Source organism: Belonocnema kinseyi, chromosome 7 (genome assembly GCF_010883055.1).
Source record: "Belonocnema kinseyi isolate 2016_QV_RU_SX_M_011 chromosome 7, B_treatae_v1, whole genome shotgun sequence".
NCBI lineage: Eukaryota > Metazoa > Arthropoda > Insecta > Hymenoptera > Cynipidae > Belonocnema > Belonocnema kinseyi.
In genome coordinates this window covers 19,523,516-19,535,729 of record NC_046663.1, presented here as the reverse complement: position 1 = coordinate 19,535,729, position 12,214 = coordinate 19,523,516, and positions in this window count along the sequence as shown.

Sequence of the window (12,214 nt, the reverse complement as noted above, 5' to 3'; positions counted from 1 at the left end):
AAATTATAGAAATCTTATTTTTCATACTTTTATTAATTATTCTCTTATTAAATCTAAAATATTTGAATTTTCGCGCGGTAAAAGACTGTCGGCTTGTTACATCACAAGATTTTTGGTTAGGTAGCGCTCGTGTAGGTGGCGCATGGGGGAGCCCCTAAAGTTGTCGAAATGTTTAGAAAGGTAGTTGGTCAAAATGATCTAGGGGGAGGTTTCTCGAAGCTTCTAGAAAGTTCGGCCTGATAGTATCATATATGTAATACTCGTGTATGTATATATACGATTATTACGAATAATTTAAAAAATACATAGCTGTCGAGGATCGCCGGGGAAACGAGCCCAGAGTAGCAAATCAAATAATCCTTATAACAATAATGCCAACCTCGGAAATTCCGTATTTAAAAATTTATTATTTTAGTTTAATTAGTTAATAAACCTTGTTACATGTCCTGCGGTTTTATATAAAACGGGTGGACAACCATCCACAACAAACGAGCTGTCAAATTGCACATCGTACGGGAGACGAAGTCATGAACCAAGAAGAGGAGGTTTCCCAGCACATGCTCAATGGATGAGATTCCCGCTCGCACAAGACTGCTGTGAAACACATGATCATGAGGCTGCGGAGAATCTGCGTTTTAACAGGAGTCAGCGCACCCCGTGTTGTAAATTTCTCTTTGAGAAATCATAGAAGTTTGTGAAATATTTTAAATCAATTCGAAATCTTTGCAAAATATTTACATATTTTATCAATATTTTAAATGTTTTATAAATATTTGATAACATTTTTGAAAGTATTGAAACCGTTGGAAAATCATTGAAATCTGTAAAATCTTTTAAATCTATCCGAAGTCTTTACGAAATATTTCTGAACTTTGTAAAATATTTGAAATCTTTAGGAATTTATTGAAATCTTTATAAAATATTTAAAATATTGTTGAAGTATTTGTTATATTCTTCAAATTATTTAAAGCTTTGAAAAATCGTTTAAGTCTTTGTGAAATCTTTTTATACTGTCCTAAATCTTTGCGAAATATTTAGAAATCTTCATAAAATATTTAAATTAATGAAGAAATGTTTTATAATACTTGTGAAATAATTTAAATCTTACTGAAATTTTGAAAGTGTCTGGGAAATCATTGATATCTTTGAGAAGCCTTCCTGGAATCTTTGGAAATCCTTTACATATCTTTGAAACATTTGTGAAAGCATTAAAATCTTTGTGAAATCATTGAAAAATCGTGTAGGCCTTTGTGAAAGCTTTTAAATTGATTTATTTAATTATTATTATTATTCTTTCAAAATCGGGCAATGATTTTTTTAAATTTCATATTTGAAAAAATGACTGAAATCTTTCGGAAATCATTAAAAGCATTTGAAAATATTTTTGAATTATTGGTACATTTCGGAAATTATTCAAATTTTGGTCAAATCTTTAGAAATAAAAATATTGGAAATTATTGTGATTTTTTTCTAATCTTTGTAAAATCATTTGAAATTCATGTATGCCTTTGCGGAATCTTTTAAATTTATCGGCAGTCCCTGTGTAATCTTTGAGAAAACTTTATTGTGTTGGTAATATTTGTAAAAATGAGTAAAAACTTTCTGAACTTTTGGAAATTCATTCTAGTCTTTATGGCATTTAGATATTAAACTTTAATTTACAAAAAGTGCTGAAAACAGGTACTTGTTTTTCCAACTGAAATTAAAATAATTAAAATAAATTAAAATATTTCTTTGTTTTCTATCTTTTTTTTTAAATTCGCTTTTTCTTCCTATTTTCGCTTTTTTTAAAACTTAAATTCGAATTGAAATAATAAGATACAATAATGAAACTTAACTATTTTGGTTGAAAATAGAAAAATTTGTTTCAAAATGCAATCATCTATGCTTAAATATATTTTTTTTTGAAAGCTCAACCACTAAATGTTAGATTTGAAACTACTTTTTATTGGTTAAAAATTCAAATTTTTTCCAAAAATTTAAATATTGATAGCAGTAGTCTAAAAAATCAAATATCTCAATCGGCCCATATTTATGAACCAATGGTATAAAAAGAAGAAAGAACATAATAACAATATGAGAACATGGCAATACTGATATTTTGTTGCTTATCAGCACCAAAAATGAGGATAATTGGATAAGCAATACAATATAAATAATTAAATAATTCTCTGATACTTTTTCTTATGCAAGTTCCAAAAACATTGTCAGACATTGAAAGTTATTTATAAAAAGGTTTTTTACATCTTTTATCATTTGTATCATTTGCTGAACTATGCCAGACATATTAGTTTAAAGTTTAATAATTTTGTAATATTTTGCAGTGAGTAAATGCAATTTAAAAAAACATTGATTTTCAGTTAGTAAAAATGTCGATTTTCTCCATCAAAAGTAACGATTATATTAATTAAATTTGTAATCAGAATGGCTGTCATAATTTATTATTTTATTTTTGTAAGAAACAAATGTAGTTTGCATTTTTTGTTATTGCTTTTCATTTGGGAATACTGATCAAATGATGATCCAAAACTGGGCAAAGCTCAGTATAGTATATCGAGCCTCCATAGTCTATCCCCACCAAACAACCGTGCGAGCATCTCCTCCCTCCAGACTTGCGCTCGTTGATTCCGTTTTTACTCAGAAAATCATTATGTTGCGTTTTCCTCCGGAAAAATTTTGTTCCATTTTTACTTGGAAGATTTGTTTGTTCCCATTTTACTCTGAAAAATATATGTTCCCTTTTCACTCCCAAAATTTTCATTAACCGTTTTTGCTTTCAGCTATTGCTCTAAAAGTATATATCTTCTTCTTCAAATAAGAGTAAACTAAACGAATAAATATTTCAGATGTGAAAAAGAAAATGGTTTAAGGGGTTATTCTAGTGACTAGCCACGAAAAAAGTATTTTAGTGAACTTCGTGCAAAAATAACAAAATTTCGGGCTCGCTAAGTTAAAAGTTGACAAAATGTGAAAAATTTCAGAAATAATCACAGCTTTCTGAAAATTATTCAGAAGATGATAGTCACAAGCAATAATAATTTGCTTTAACAATGAGGTTTGTTGAATTTCATTAATTATTATGTAGGCTACAAGTGAAAGTAGATAAAAAATTAAGTATTATGGAAAACAGCAATTTTCTAGCATTATGCAAAGAGAATATTATTAAAAGTAATAATACATTTTTTCAAGCAATTATGTTTATTATCATGAATTATTTGTCATCTCACTCATGAATTATTTGTCATCTCACTCAATATAATCAAATTCTGGGAATAAAATACTTTATTTTCTTTAACTCAAATTTACATGTTCTACTTGGATTAAAAAATATAATAAATTTGCTTCTGGTGAAGGGATTCCATCATAAATTTCCCATCAGTATACTTGTATGCCAACATACGAATTCTTAAAAGTAACTAGAAGCTTACAGAAGATCCTTGAATAAAAATCAATATTACATATGAGTTATCTGCTTTTTCACAAATCTGGGCTGCACCTTCTTTAATCCTATAGTACAATTTTTTCAACTTTATATTTTGTCTAGAAACATAAAATAAAAAGATTTTTAAAGTCAGATTATAAAAAAAAATTAATATCATAGTGATACACTACTGTTGAAAAATTCGACTTTTGAGATCCATAACTAGAAAGAAAAATTTTAGTTAAAAATTTCTTGTCCCTGTTACAAATATCAATATTTTGCTCAAATTAAATTCTTGAAAAGTACCTTAAACCTACCCCAAATATCTTAAAACTGACCGGAAATCTATGTATGTTTACCGGAAAAATTAAGAAAGTTATTGGTCCCTTAAAAACTAAACTTAACAAACTTTGAAAGTTACGATATCTTTTAGTATAAAAAGACTACACGAAACATAAAATACGAGTTTATTCCTCATGATTATCCCGTGCAGAAATCGCCGGATTTCAAACGTAATACCGATCTGGCCCCAATCGGATTTCCCGATCTGGCCTCAATCGGATTTCCCGATCTGGCCCTGATCGGTAGAACTCTGTGGCCCATACCTGGGCCCGACCGGGCCAGACCGATTTCCTACTGAAACGCCATATCTATGCGCTCGCAGAACTAGTGCTGCTTGATGTTTTCTGATAGTGCAGTGAAATTTGCATGCATACTACTTGTTTATAATATTCTATCAATAATTAGAAATGCATAAGACGAGTAAGCCACGTGTTCGGAGGCACCAAACACCAGCCAGTATACCTCGAAACCTGCGCGAGGAAGATGAAATTAAGTAATTACACTCTGCGGGCTCATTGAAACCTAACCTCAAATAACTCAATAATTAATTAAATTGTTTCAGGTAAAGTTAGTATATTCACCATTAGATGAGTCAAATATTATTATATGATGAAATTTATCAAGTTCTTTTGCTTTGAATTATTATTTAAGAACTCAAGTTTTTTCGATTTAATAGAGTTAGAATTATCAAATCTATTGACAAGGAATGGATTAGAGTATGCTCAAAATTGTAAGTTTTTTAGATTTTGAGAATAAAATATGTGATATAATCGATTCTGTTATTGAAACTTGGATTCTGTATTAAATCAAACTCATTACAGGAATAGATTAAGGACAAATTTTCATGACATGAATTTCCGAATCAAGTAGTGCAATCAAAATGCAAAATGCCAATTCTGTAGGGATTTCAACAAGAGCGTCGCATTCGGCATCTAATTGGTTTTGCGCTAAGTTTAAAATTCTAAACCAAGTTATTTTTCTTTTTTATGATGAACAATGACATTTCAACTTATAAAAATGTCCATCAGGTCGAAATTAATCAATTAATAATAAAAATTAATTAAATGAATATTATGTAAATAATGTTTAAAATAACCAGAAATATTTAATTCAAAAATTTTCATTTTTGTTTAAAAGTTGTTTGGCCGAAATTGCTTCTTAACAGATCTGAAAAAATAAAACGATATAATAAATGATAGCTCAGTTATTCGGTGAAAATATTATCTGCAACCACCTTCTCGAATTTAAAAAAAAAACTAACTTTTTTCTGGAAAATGATGCCATCTATAATAATCTCACGTTTCTCAAAAGTATAATTAAATTTTTTCATCTGAAACCTTTTCTTTTCTTGCATGTCGTACTTTAATTTTAAATTAAAATAAACTTAATTGGAAATTTAAAATATTAAGGTGGCCTTCGAAATGAGAGGAACATTCGATAGTTTCGAGTTTACTTATATTAAATCTCCATTCGTGAAATTCACGATTATAATGAGACTGATCGTGTAACGATCGGGCACCGATGGGGCACCGATCGGGTTTTCCGATCGGGTGTCCCGACCTGGCCCCGATCTGGGCGTGTGTTTCATCCACGATTTGGCTCTGACCAGGATTCCCGATTAGCAACCCATCTGGACTGGTCTGGCCCCGACCGGGGCCAGATCGAAATTTCTGCAAGGGCGCTTCACAATGAATGTGGCGTTGCTCAAGATTGATGCACTATTTTTTGTCAAACAAGATAGTTACATTTTTAACCAAAGAGATTGTTAACGATCTACGGTTAAATGGAAAATATTTCCACGTTGTTTCAATATAATTTAATTTTGAAGCTCCACACTGTCTACACTGTCTACCATATAGAAAAAAATGTTGTCAACGGTCACAATGAAGGTGTATTTATTTGTTCATGTTAGGCAATTGTCTTTAATCAACGTTCTCGGCGAATTATAATTTCTTTTACTTTCATAAAAATGAATAATGTAATTAATTTTTAATTAAAAAACGAATTAATTTTTTTTTACAAAAAATTCACTATTTCATTTTCGGTTGAAAATTTATCCTTTTTTTCAGTATAGAAACTTGAACTGTTTGTTTAAAACTTTGTATCAATCATGAGCAACATGACATTCATTGTGAAGCAAGCTGCTGCATTTGAAAGAAAGATTCAAGAAAAAAAGGGAGAGTGAGAGGCGGGAAAGTTGAAAAGTAAGAGAGGGGAACACAGGGGAAATGAGGAGAGGGGAAGTAGGGGAAATTCATAGAAAAGTGTGAGGTAGGTAATTCATGTTAGTAGGGAAGGGCAAGTAAGGACTAGAGACGGTATGTTTAAAAAGGGGAGCGTTAGCTTGATAAGTGAGGAGAGCAGAAATTAGAGGAGCAAGGACTAGAGGAGGAACTAGAGGGAGAAAAAATCAAGGACCGGTGGAGAACACAAATATGAAGTGTGGGTAGGAAAAGTAAGAGAGGAGGAGGGTTAAATGACTCTTTTGGTGGCGGACGGCACCTCTTTTGATTAATTTATCGGGTTTCACATCGAATTCAGAAAGTTCGGAAATGACACAGAGATGGTACACGTGTGAAACGTAGTAGAGGGTTATTCGGAGAGAAGAAAGTGTGATCGGAAGGTTGGGAATTAAGGAAAGGGTAGTGAAGGAGATGTCCCGATAACGGGAGAGTAAAGGAGAGGATAATTTAGGCAGGAAAAGTAGAAGGTGAGGGTGGCTTAAAGATAATATTAGTAAGGGATCAGGTGGAGGATAAGTAGTTGAGACAGAAGTATGATGGAGAGATAGAAAATGAAGGAAGTGTTAGGGGAGGAGAGGAATTAATGAGAGGCGAATTAGAAGAAACGGTATTTAGGACAAAAGAAGTAGCAAGTGAGAAGAGGAAAGGGAGGGAATTACACAAAATAGACAATAAGATATGAATAAGAAAGTGAAAAGGAGAAGTAAGGATGGTAAAAGTGAGGGACGTGGAAGTGGAAAAGTAGGAGAGAAAATCTTAAAGTAGGGGAAATTATATATTATTAGACTGAAAATATTACGAATTAAAGAATTTTGAACTGTTAATCATCAAAATTGAATAATTAAAAAAATTTCTAGATTAGATCCTTTTTTATCATTCACCTTCAAGGTTTTTTATTGATGCATCGTTAAAATTAAACCGTTTTTTATCTTAAATCTTCAAAATATAACTTAAAAAAAAAATATAATTCTAAATTAAACACATGCAAAATTTAAGGATATTCAAATGCAAATTTTTAAGATAAAGCTATTTCAAAAAGATGTTTTAAATCTTATGATTTTAAACAATAAACATTCGAAATTGAACCACTCAAAACCAAATTGTATGAAAGCCTTGTATATATTTTAATTTTTTATCTATGTTTTTAATTTTTAATGACATATTATTGTACTTTAAATAAGAGAATAATAAAATTTCCGAACAATAAAATTCCTGAATTATAAAACTCTCACAAAATAATGGAACGATAAAAAAATTCAGGATGATAAAATTTACCACTGGTTAAAATACCGTGTTTGAAAAATGCAGATAATGAAATTCTCGAAACTACAAAATTGCAAAAATATAAAAATCATGAATTGGAAAACTCCCGAATAATGAAATTCTCAGACAGTTGATATTTTTAACAAATTAGAAAATTCCCGGCAGAAAATTGCCAAATTATAAAATATCCCAACTTGAAAATTCCCGAATATGTATCATAAAAAGATTGTTTTTTTTTTTTTTATAAATATAACTTATTGATTTCAAATACCAAAATTAAATATTTAATCGTAGAACATTTTTTTCAGTACTGATCAATTTCGGAATTTCTTTTCATTTTATTTAAAAGGAAATGAAAAGTTCGATTTTCAAGAACGTTTTTTGTAATTTAAGAAAAAATACTATGTGCATTTTGAAACAATATTTTTCACCTTGAAAAATATATTTTTTAATTATTGTTATTTTCAATTCAAGGAATAATTTTCAAAAACTTTAAACATTTAGAAAATCTTTGATGAAAATATTGAAATTTCCCAAGTTGGGGATTTTCATTTTCGGAATTTTCCAATCGTACCACAATATAATTCCCGGCCGAAAAATTACCAAACATACATTTTTGTCATACAAATATTTGATTGTTGTATTTTTTATAAATAAATAATATTTGTAAAAAAACTTGATAAATTGTCTAAATTCGAGAATTTTATAATTCGGAAATTTTTTGTCGGAAATTATCTAATTCTTTGATATCATAAACTGTGTGCGAATTTTTTTAGACGGAAATTTTATTGATAGAGAAATTTTCAATTCCAAAATATTATAAATTGCTTGAAATTTTTATCATTCCGGCGGTTTATTATACGGAAATTTTATTATTTGGGAATTTTCCAATTTGGCATTTTTATTATTCGGCAATTTTATTATTCAGGAGTTTTCCAAATCGGAAAATTTATTATTAAGAAATTTTATCAGCTGGAAATAAAATTTTAAAGCTCTTTAAATTTTCTTGTAATTTTGAAAATACTCTAAAGAATTAAAAAACCTTTGTAATCTTTTCAATACATTTGCAGCTATCAAAAAATTCTGTGGAATATTTTTAAATACCCTCAAATATTTGGAATCATTCTACATCTTTTCGATTGATGAAATCTATTTAAAATCCCTTGAATTTCTTCAAAACTCTTGAAAATTCCTTCGAATTTCTTAAAATACGCTAAACTCTTTTAAATCCTTTAGAATCCGTTGAATTACACAGGCCTGCAAATTATAGGGTCATGTCAATTTTTGGAAAGTGGAGGGTCATTTCCGAAGTAATTTTTTTACGTAAAATCAGAATCCGGGGTCAGAATTGGCCCATCACGTCAGGATTTTAAGATATTTGAGGTTATGTAACCCAAAAATTGCATTTTTGGCTACTTTTGAGGTTATGTACAAAAGACACCAAATTTTTGGGGAATTCAACAACCCCGAACACCCCTAAGTACAATTTTTTAAGAGAAAACACCCAGTAGAAAATGCCTGCTTTAAAGTGTTTAAAGAAAATGCTCAAGACATAATGGGACATATCTCGTAATTTTAAATTTGCGTAACTTGATAAAGAAAAATAATAATTGAACTCTGCGACTCTCAAATTAAAGAGAAAGAGCAGTTTTATATGATACAACTGAAGAAAAAATGCCAGAAAAACTTTGTGTCTTCTATACATAACCTTAAAAGTAGCCAAAAACGCCATTTTTGGGTACATAACCTCAAATCTCTTAAAATCCTGAAGTGATCGGTCAATTCTGACCCCGGATTTGGATTCTATGTAAATCATTAGAGCTTTTAAAAATTTTACGGCAAATTTAAAAATATTCTATAACCCTAAAAATCCTTTGAAATCCCTCTAAACCATTGAAATTTATCGATAAATATTTGAAATCTTGTAAACTACCCTAAAATATTACAAATCCTTTTAAATTCGTTTAGACTTCTGAAAGATCTTTTAAATTCCTTTGTATTTTCAAGAAGCCCTATAATCTTTAAAGTAATTTAGTAGTGGTGCGTGGCCAAGTTTGGATAGATAAGTGTTAGTCCATGTGCATGTGAGGATGAGTTTGCTTTTGTGTATGTGTATGATTGCGTATGGAATTTTATATAAAATTAATGGTTTTAAGTTAGAAATAATTCAGGGAATTGTTTTCGAAATGGTGTCCTGTTACATGCATTTATGAAAAAATTATAAGTCTTTGATATGAGCCGTAAGAGAAAGAGACCCGCGTTTCGTATATCATATTTTATAGATATCAAGAAATTTAATATGAAAACAATGCTATCAAGTTACGTAAAATTCTCAGAATTGTTTTCAAAATGGTCTCATGTTACATGCATTACTAAAACATTATCAGCCTTTGATATGAACCGTACAAAAAAGAGACGCCCGTTTTCTATTTAATATTGTATAGGTATTAAAAAATTGAATATAAAACAATGCTATCAAGTAACATAGAATTCAGAGAATTGTTTTTAAAATGGTGTCATCTTACATTCATTAACAAAACATTATCAGCCCTTAATATGAGCCGTAAAAAAAAGAGACGCCTATTTCCAATTTAATATATTATGGGTATTAAGAAATTTAAAATAAAACAATGCTATCAAGTTACATAGAATTCAGAGAATTATTTTCGAAATGGTGTCATCATACTTGCATTACTAAAACATTATCAGCTTTCGATATGAGCCGTAAAAGAAAGATACCCGCGTTTACTATTTCATATTTTGTAGGTATCAAGAAATTTAATATGAAAACAATGCTGTCAAGTTAAGTAAAATTCAGAAAATGGTTTTCAAAATGGTCTCATGTTACATATATTACTGAGAAAATTATCATTCTTCAATATGAGCTGAAAAAGAAAGAGACCCCCGTTTCCTATTTCATCTTTTATGGTTATCAAGAAATTTAATATAAAAACAATGCTATCAAGTTACATAAAATGCAGAGAATTGTTCACAAAATGGTGTCATCATACTTGCATTACTAAACAATTATCAGCCTTTGATATGAGCCGTAAAAAAGAGACCCCCGTTTCCTATTTAATATTTTATAGGTGTTAAGAAATTTAATATAAAGACAATGCTATCAAGTTACATCAAACTCAGAGAATTGTTTTCAAAATGGTGTCATGTTACATGCATTACTGAAAAGTTATTAGTCTTTCATATGAGCCGTAAAAGAAAGGTACCCGCGTTTCCTATATCAAATTTTATAGGTATCAAGAAATTTAATATGAAAACAATGCTGCCAAGTTAAGTAAAATTAAGCAAATGGTTTTCAAAATGATCTCATGTTACATGCATGACTAAGAAAATTATCAGCCTTTAATATGAGCTCATAAAGAAAGAGACCCCCGTTTCCTATTTCATCTTTTATAGTTATCAAGAAATTTAATATAAAAAAAATGCTATCAAGTTACATAGAATTCAGAGAATTGTTTACAAAATGGTGTCATCATACTTGCATTACTAAAACAATTATCAGCCTATGATATGAGCCGTAAAAGAAAGAGACCCGCGTTTCCTATTTCATATTTTATAGGTATTAAGAAATTTAAAATAAAACAATGCTATCAAGTTACATAGAATTCCGAGAATTGTATTTAAAATGGTGTCATCTTACATGCATTACTAAAACATTATCAGCCTTTGATATGAGCCGTAAAAAACGGATCCCTGTTTCCTATTTCATCTTTTTTAGGTATCAAGAAATTTAATATAAAAGCAATGCTATCAAATTACATAGAATGCAGAGAATTGTTTAGAAAATGGTGTCATCATACTTGCATTACTAAACAATTATCAGCCTTTAATATGAGCCGTAAAAGAAAGAGGCCCGCGTTTCCTATTTCATATTTTATAGGTATCAAGAAATTTAATATGAAAACAATGCTATCAAGTTACATAGAATTCAGATAATTGTTTTTAAAATAGTGCCATGTTACATGCATTACTAAGAAAATTATCAGCCTTTGATATGAGCCGTGAAAGAAAGAGAGGAGAGGAAGGTAGGTTCACGACGCTTACTTTAACTAAGTTTTTCAGTTCATCGAATAACGGATTTGAGGAGGAGGAGGAGTAAAGATGATAGAATTGCTGTAATTGGAGGATTGAAAGTAATGTGGAAGAAACTGTGATAGGGTGACATGGATGTAGGTGAGAGGTGGAGGAGGGTATTCAGTGAAAGGAGAAGCAGTAAAAGAGATATTAGGACATGGAAAGTAGGAGGTGAGAGGGGAGGAAAATAGGGGAAGGTCTCGTTTTCTATGTCATCTTTTATAGGTATTAAGAATTTTATATATAAACAATGCTATTAAGTTACATAGAATTCAGAGAATTTTTTTGAAGGTGGTATCATGTTAAATGTATTACTGAGAAATGACGCAATGTTACAAGCTGTATGCATGTTCGAAAAACTTTCGCATGTAAGCACCATAAAAATCACGTAGAAGTCGATGATGAGTCCCTCATATTCAAGCTCAACATTCCTTTAACCAATTCTACTTATGTAATACGAGGGTAGTTCAATAAGTCCTTAGAATGAAGTATAAAAACAATTTGTTTTGGGTAAATTTCTTTTTATTTTTCAACATAATCTCTTTGGAGCTCTATACACTTGGTCAATCGCTTTTCAAGTTTTTTTAATCCTTCAGAAAAGTGCGTTTTCGGAAGTTCCTCAAAATAAGCACTTACAGAGGCAATGACGTCTTCGTTGTCTGGAAATCTCTGTCCACCGAGCCATTTTTTCAAGTTTGGAAATAAGAAAAAGTTACTGGGGGCTAAATCTGGTGAATACGGTGGGTATTCCACCAATTCGAATTTTAGTTCTTCAATTTTAGCCACAGAAACGAAGCATGTGTGAACTCGGGCGTTGTCGTGATGAAAGAGAATTTTTTTTCTCGCCAAATGT